This window comes from Marmota monax, unplaced genomic scaffold, assembly GCF_021218885.2.
Source record: "Marmota monax isolate L192 unplaced genomic scaffold, Marmota_monax_Labrador192_F-V1.1 WCK01_AAM20220418_F8-fsc00021, whole genome shotgun sequence".
NCBI classification, from domain to species: Eukaryota; Metazoa; Chordata; class Mammalia; order Rodentia; family Sciuridae; genus Marmota; species Marmota monax.
In genome coordinates this window covers 24,952,471-24,959,138 of record NW_026695228.1, presented here as the reverse complement: position 1 = coordinate 24,959,138, position 6,668 = coordinate 24,952,471, and the positions used below count along the sequence as shown (strand labels likewise).

Below are 6,668 nucleotides of genomic sequence, written 5' to 3'. Positions count from 1 at the left end.
CCCTCCATAACCCATGAATCCCCTTACCCACAGACGGATCCACCCATTGAGCCCCGTGACCCAGCTACCTCCCAGGGCTCCCGCCACTCTACACAGCTGCGCTGGGAACCAAGGTTTCAACACACGGAACGTGGAAGGCACATTCAACCCACAGCATGGGGTAAATCAGCGTCCCACACCTCCTGATATGACACATGGAGGACACCACATCATGACAAGGACTCGTGCCAAAAAAAAAAAAAAACAAAAAAACATTACCTGAATTCAAGTGCCAGGAAGCGTGGGTCAACTCCAGACTGAAGCCCGTTCTACCAAATAGCTGTCCTACTCTTTTCAAAAATGTCAAAGGGGCCCAGCACGGTAGGGTGCCCTCTAATCCCAGCTATTCAGGAGGCTGAGACAGAAGGATTGTAAATTTGAGGCCAGCCTCAGCCACTTAGTGAGACTCTGTCTCAAAATAAAAATCAAAAATGACGGGATGAAGCTCAGTGGAAAAGCGCCCCCTGGAGTCAATGCCTAGAAGTGCATTTTTTTAAAAAAGTATCAAAGGCAAGAAAGGGTAAGAAAGGGGATTTGCCCTGGATTAGGGGAGAGAAAGAAACAGGTAAACACACGGCACCGTGCAACCCTGGACGCCTCCTAAACTAGAGGGAGGGACATGTGTGAGATCAGCAGCAAACTCTGAGATTAGGTGTATTATATTAACATCACTCCCTGATTCCAAGGCACACACTTGAGCTCTGCGGACATTACCATGTGAATGACCCCTGTGAATCCTTCCTGCTGTTTTCAAACTTTGTCAAGGGAAATTCACACCCCCCAAAATTACCCAGCTCAAAGCCAGCTGTCCAACCTTCTCTGGAAGTTCCCACAAATGGGAACATTCGAGTGGCTTCTCTCCCTCAGCAGGAGGTTTTCAAAGCACTAACCCAATGTAACATTGCCTCGTTCCTTTTCGTGGCTGAATAATATTCCATTATGCCTCAGTTGTTCATCCGTCACAGGACAACTAGGGCTGCTTCGCCTTGCCACCGCCGTGAACATGACAACTTGCCCACGAACCCCTCTGCTTCCAATTTTTCAGGGTGTACAGCCGAAGAGGAACCCCCTCTAACTATTTTTGCAATAGTTTTAGAAGTCTGCAATGATTTCCAAAGAAAATATTTTTTAATCAAAGTCAATGAGACAATCAAAATCAAGGACTTGTAGATAAATTCACAGTCTTGGAGCAAATTAGATGGGGTGAGGAGAAAAGTCCCCCTGAGGTTTGGGGGCATAACCCAGAGGAGGTGCACTTGCCTGGCCTGCACCAGGCCCTGGTTCCGTCCCCAGCACCAGAAAAGGGAAAAGGCTCCTCCTGAGACGCGCCTGGAATCTAGACCCGAGGATGGAGCCCTCGTGCCGGCCTGTGGACATCAGCACCTGAATCGGGGCTTCAACTCCAAGAGCGACTGGTGTGGGCGCCTGCGGCCCAGAGCCTCGGGGACCGGAACTTGCTTCTCCGGGTGGAATCCCAGGCAACCTCGCTGTCACCACTGGAAAAAATGAGCAGCAATGTCGCGTGCAACTGAAACACCCGGTGACCCCATGCCCTGCAAAAGGAGCCAGGCGAGGCAAGACAAATACCGCACCGTCTCATCTAAAAAGCCAAACTCCCTCCTGGCTCAGGATGGGACTGCATGCTCCTACCCAATCTCGAACCTCTGGACCCCGAGCCACAGTAACCCTGCACTCCATAAGTACCTGGTGTCCACTGTCTCAGGTGAGTGGCAGGAGCCCGCGGATACAGGGTGTAAGGTGCAAATGAGGCAGAAATGCTCGGGAACTAGAACGTCATGGTGGTCGCACAGCACCGTGAAGGTCCTCAGCACCCCTGAATTGTTCCTTTCCAATGGGTGGATATTATGTTCTGTGAATTTCACTTCCATTATAAAAAGAAGGAAAAAAAAAAAGTTCGATGTGCAAACTTGGAAACTTTTGCTGAAAAATAGAGACGAGGGCTCCCTCTGGCGGCAGAGTGGAGAATAGGCCATACTGTGCCGCGGACGCTGAGGCTGGAGGTGGGACTAATGAACTTGAACTTGGCATTTTTATTTAAGAGTACTGGTCTGACATTTTGTACAAGGCCCTCTTTTGTAAATTTTTTTGTAGAGGTGGTAGACAGCACTCAAAGTGGGTTCATCTGATTTGTGTTTCTGTGATACCAGGGATTGAACCCGGGGGCGCTCTACCATGAACTCCCCATCTCCAGCCCTTTTTTATCTTTCATTTTGCCACAGGTTTATCCAGGTTAACCTCAAACTTGCAATCCTCCTGCCTCAGCCTCCCAAGTAACAGGGATTACAGGTGTGTGCCACCACACCTGGCTTTACACGATGTTTCTATCACTTTTTTGATAACAGGCGGCATTTAAATAGTGTTCCCTTTAAAATGAGCAGCCTCTTGGTCACAAGAGGTTAAGTAACAGATGTGATTTCAGCATTTTCTTTCTTTTTCTGGACTCTTCTAGAAAAGTCTTTTCTCTTCCAACTGAATTGAGCATTCCCACTGGAATACTAAATGGCTGCAGACCACAGGAATGACCTCACCCCAGCTCCTGTTTGAAACCAATAGCTACAGCATCAACATCGTTTTCTAATGGCAATCAGATGTGACATTTCAACACTTTTTCCTCTTCCCCTTTTGGCTGTACAGCTTTGTGCAACCTCCAAAATTTAAGAGCCGACTGTTGCCAGGCGCAGGGGTGCAGCCTGTGATCCCGCGACCTGGTCAGCTGAGGCAGGAGGATCACAAGTTTGAGGCCAGCGATGGCAATGTATCAAGACCCCGTCTCAAAACTTAAAAACTAATAATAAGAAGGGGGGACACAGCTCCGTGGCAGAGCACCCCTGGGTTCCATCCCTAGTATGGAGAGGGAGAGAAAGAATATTGTAAAGTAAAAAATAAGATGTGTTCGCATTGGCTGAGGATCAGAGGGAATCGTGAGTTTCCAGTACTGCGGTGTCTCGAGGTTACCCTCACTGCGCCCCCGGAGAAGTGAGTCTGTGAGCCATTTACCTGGTCAGAACAACAGGCTGGGTGGTGATATAACATCACCAAGGTTGTATAGTCAGCAAGGGCACAGGCGAGATTCAAATCCACGCTCCTCTGCTGTGCAGTGATGCTTATTAAATATAATGAAACCTTCTCCATCCACCAAAAAACAAAAAAGTAGACTTATGCCAGGTGTGGTGGGTACACGCCTGTAATCCCCACGGCTCAGGAGGCTGAGGCAGGAGGATTGTGAGTTCAAAACCAGCCTCAGCAACTTAGCGAGGCCCTAAACAACTCAGTGAGACCCTGTCTTTAAAATATATACATAGGGCTGGAGATGTGGCTTAAATGTTTTAGTGCCCCTGGGTTCAATCCCCATACCAAAAAACAAACAAACAAACAAAAAACTGACTTATGTCTTCTGTGCTTATCCGAAACATCTAGTGACCCAGTCCTGACCCTGGGTCAATCACAATCTGTACCCTAGAATCCACTGTCCCTTTATCCCTTTTAGTAACAGAATCCCCTGAATTTCAGGACATATGATCCCAGCAGAAACTACATTTCCCAGAAACTCTTGCAGCTGAATATGCCCACATGACTTGAGTTTGAGCCAAAGGAACAGATACAATCAAGATAAAACCATGTAGAAGTCATCTCCTGTGACACAAAGCCACTTTCCCCAGACTTTCTCCTCCTCCTTTCTGCTGATTGAAACTTGGACAGGAGACAAATGTGTCTGAGGACAGCCCCTGGGAGATGGAGGAGCACAAAGGTGAAGGAATCTGGTTCCTTGGATGACCTGGTGAAGCACAGAAAGACAGCAAATACTCCACATGTATCTTACATGACCTTCTTGGCACCCTGCTTAGCTTTCATCAATGACTTGGGCCCACACAAAGTCTGTAGCGTAAACAAAGTAGAATAACAAACCATAAAACTTGTAACCATCCCATCAAGTCCAAGGTCTTGTAACGATTACTGTAAAAAACAAAAATAAACTGGAGGCCACAGTGTGGCTATATCCCAAGGCCAAGTGTTCATAATCACGTAGCTGAAACTTAAGCTATTTATGGGATTGGGGTATAGCTCAGTGGAAGAGTGCTTGCCTAGCATGCAAGGGCCTTGGGTTCATCCCCAGTACAGAAAAGAGAAAAATAAAAGTCATGCTGATTTCTCAAAAACACTAGCTCTAATTCATAAGCAAAAAACACACACACACACACACAAAAAAAAAAAAAAAAACATAAGCTACATCCTCATCAACATGACTCAGTGAAATTAAACCAATCAGCTGGGACACATCAGCTTAAACAGCTGTTTGCCTTTAAAAGAAAGTTAATGAATAACAGCCTATCACGAAAAAGGTCAAAATACTTCCTCCTTAATGTTTTATAAACTGTGACCTTACTGCTGCTGTAAAGGAGATTCTTAACCAACCAGCTTGAAGTCTCTGGGATCACAACCTGTGCTTTTCGTATAAAGAGAAACTTACATTTCTCTTAACTTGATTTGATTTTTGATGTTATAAAAGCATTAGGTAGGCTGGAAGGTAGATGGTACAAACAGGACCATCATGCAAACAGAATAAGGCACCTCTTTAATTCACTAGAGGCGGGGACTGGAGATCAGCCTAGCAAGAAGCCTGGGTTCCATACCCAGCAAGGCTGGGTGGGGGGAGAAAGATAGAAGGGAAGCAGGGAGAAAACCTTTAGAGGACTGGACCTGCTCTCTAGCTTGGAGACCGCAACCTGTGTCCATCAGCCCCAGGACCCTGCCCCTGAGCCAGTACCCTTTGCAGAATACAACTTGTAACGGCCACATACAGCAGCCCTGTGCGCAGGGGAATAAAAAAAAAATAGAAAGTGGGGAGGGAGGAGGATCTGGGATCTAAATGAATATCTTGTAACATGAATCCTTCTCAGGGCACTGAGGAAGTTTTCTATTTAAAGAAATCCTGCAGCGAACTCTTTTGTAAAGGATGCTTTCGGAATGGAATTAGTCACCACTGAGTCATTTGTGCAGAACTCGGAGTTGCGGTTTTGTCTAAACAAGTTCTGGCTTGAAGAAGTCAGATAAATTATAGATGCTGTTAATAAATTATATAGTATTCAAAGGCAAAGGAGGAAAGGAGAAAAGGGGGGCCGTATGTGATGTGCCAGGTCGACACTGGGAGGTCTTTAAAGCGGTTTCCACTGGCATCGAAGTTGTCATTTGATTAAAAAGTGCTCCCAAGGCCTGAAAGTCAGTTTCTGTCCCATCAGCGAGCCAACGCACAAAGACCGGCTCAGACCAGCGGCTAGACAGTAATGAACAAGCTCTCGTAGCCACGCCCTCGCCCCGCCCCGGTTGCCCTGACAACTGCGTCGGCGTCTGGGCGGGGCCTCAGGGAGCAGCCAAGCTCCCACAGTCCCCCGCGCGCGTTCGCGCATGCGCGTGTGGCTGGTGTCGCGCTGCGGCCGGTGGCCTACGGCCCACGGACCTCCGGGCTTAGGCCGGTCGCTTTCCCAGCCGAGAACTAGGCTCCGAAGGGCCCAAGAGGGATGAGAAGCTCGTCTGGGCGCCCCTCGGGTCTGGAGCCCAGGCCACCCTCTCCACGCCGTGAGATCGCGGTCTCGCAGCCTCGGGGGCCCCGTTTGTGGGGGGAGTTCACGCCCCTGCCGCAGGCGGCCCTGGGCACCCGGAGAACTCGGGACAGGCTGGGCCCCGGAGTGGGGTCCGTGGGGCGGAGGGGCTCCCGCAGCAGCCTGAGGAGGTGGGCGCTGTGACTGTGAGCATCCACGGGAAAAAACCGGTCCCGGAGGCCCAAGTGGCCCAAGGGATGCCAGCGGGGCGCGGCGACAGGGCCCTCCCGGGTGCCCCCACGGAGAACCCGGGCCGAGCTGGTGGCGTACCTCCCACGTGCTCGGGGTAGAAGTCGAGGGAGGGGACGCGGGGAGAGGGCAACAAGGAGCATGTGTCGTCCAGGCTGCAAACGTGGTGGGGAAATGTTGGGATTTAGAAGCCCAAAGATGCTTGACCTTTGTTTTGGAGGCGGGGAGCGGGGGTGCTGAGAATTGATCCCAGGGCGCTCCACCACCGGGTTACAGCCCAGCCGTGTGTCACCTGATGCCCATGTTGGCCTTGTGATCCCCCTGTCTCAGCCTCCTGGGTAGCTAACAGGCCACCTTTGGAAACAATACCTTTGGTAGCAGATTCTTCGGCCCACTTGGCTTCTCCCCCTTGGTCAGCACGGCCCAACCTTCTGCCCGACCTGAGCTCCCATTTTGTTTTCTATTCCTAGAGTGAAAGGTTTCTTAACTATACTACTGGCATCAAAAGCCAGATCTTTTTTTGAAGTGGGACACTGTCCTAGGCACTGTTAAGAAATTGAGCAGCATATGCAGCCTTTTCTCTCTACACACCAGGAACACTCCCTTCCAACCTGAATTGTCACCACGAAAAATGTTCCCGTGCCAGGCACACCTGGAATTCCACTTCCTTGGGGGGCTGGGGGAAGCTAGGGCAGGAGGATGGCAGGCTCCAGGCTAACCTTGGCAACTTAGCAAGACCCTGTCTCAAAATAAAGAACTGGGGATGTGGCTCACTGGTAAAGAGCCCCTTCTTCAATCCCCAGTATTGGGGAGGAAAAGTCT

The 6,668-nt window shown here is 49.7% G+C and overlaps 1 long non-coding RNA gene across 1 annotated transcript; it reads right to left on the bottom strand.

The window, feature by feature from the left end:
* Positions 1–1,245: 1,245 nt before the first annotated feature.
* On the bottom strand, positions 1,246–6,010 carry LOC124087901 (uncharacterized). The gene is made up of 3 exons (XR_006850213.2): positions 5,928–6,010; positions 1,744–1,921; positions 1,246–1,535 (listed from the first exon to the last, which is right to left on the bottom strand). It is a non-coding gene; the product is annotated as an uncharacterized LOC124087901 (long non-coding RNA).
* Positions 6,011–6,668: the final 658 nt, after the last annotated feature.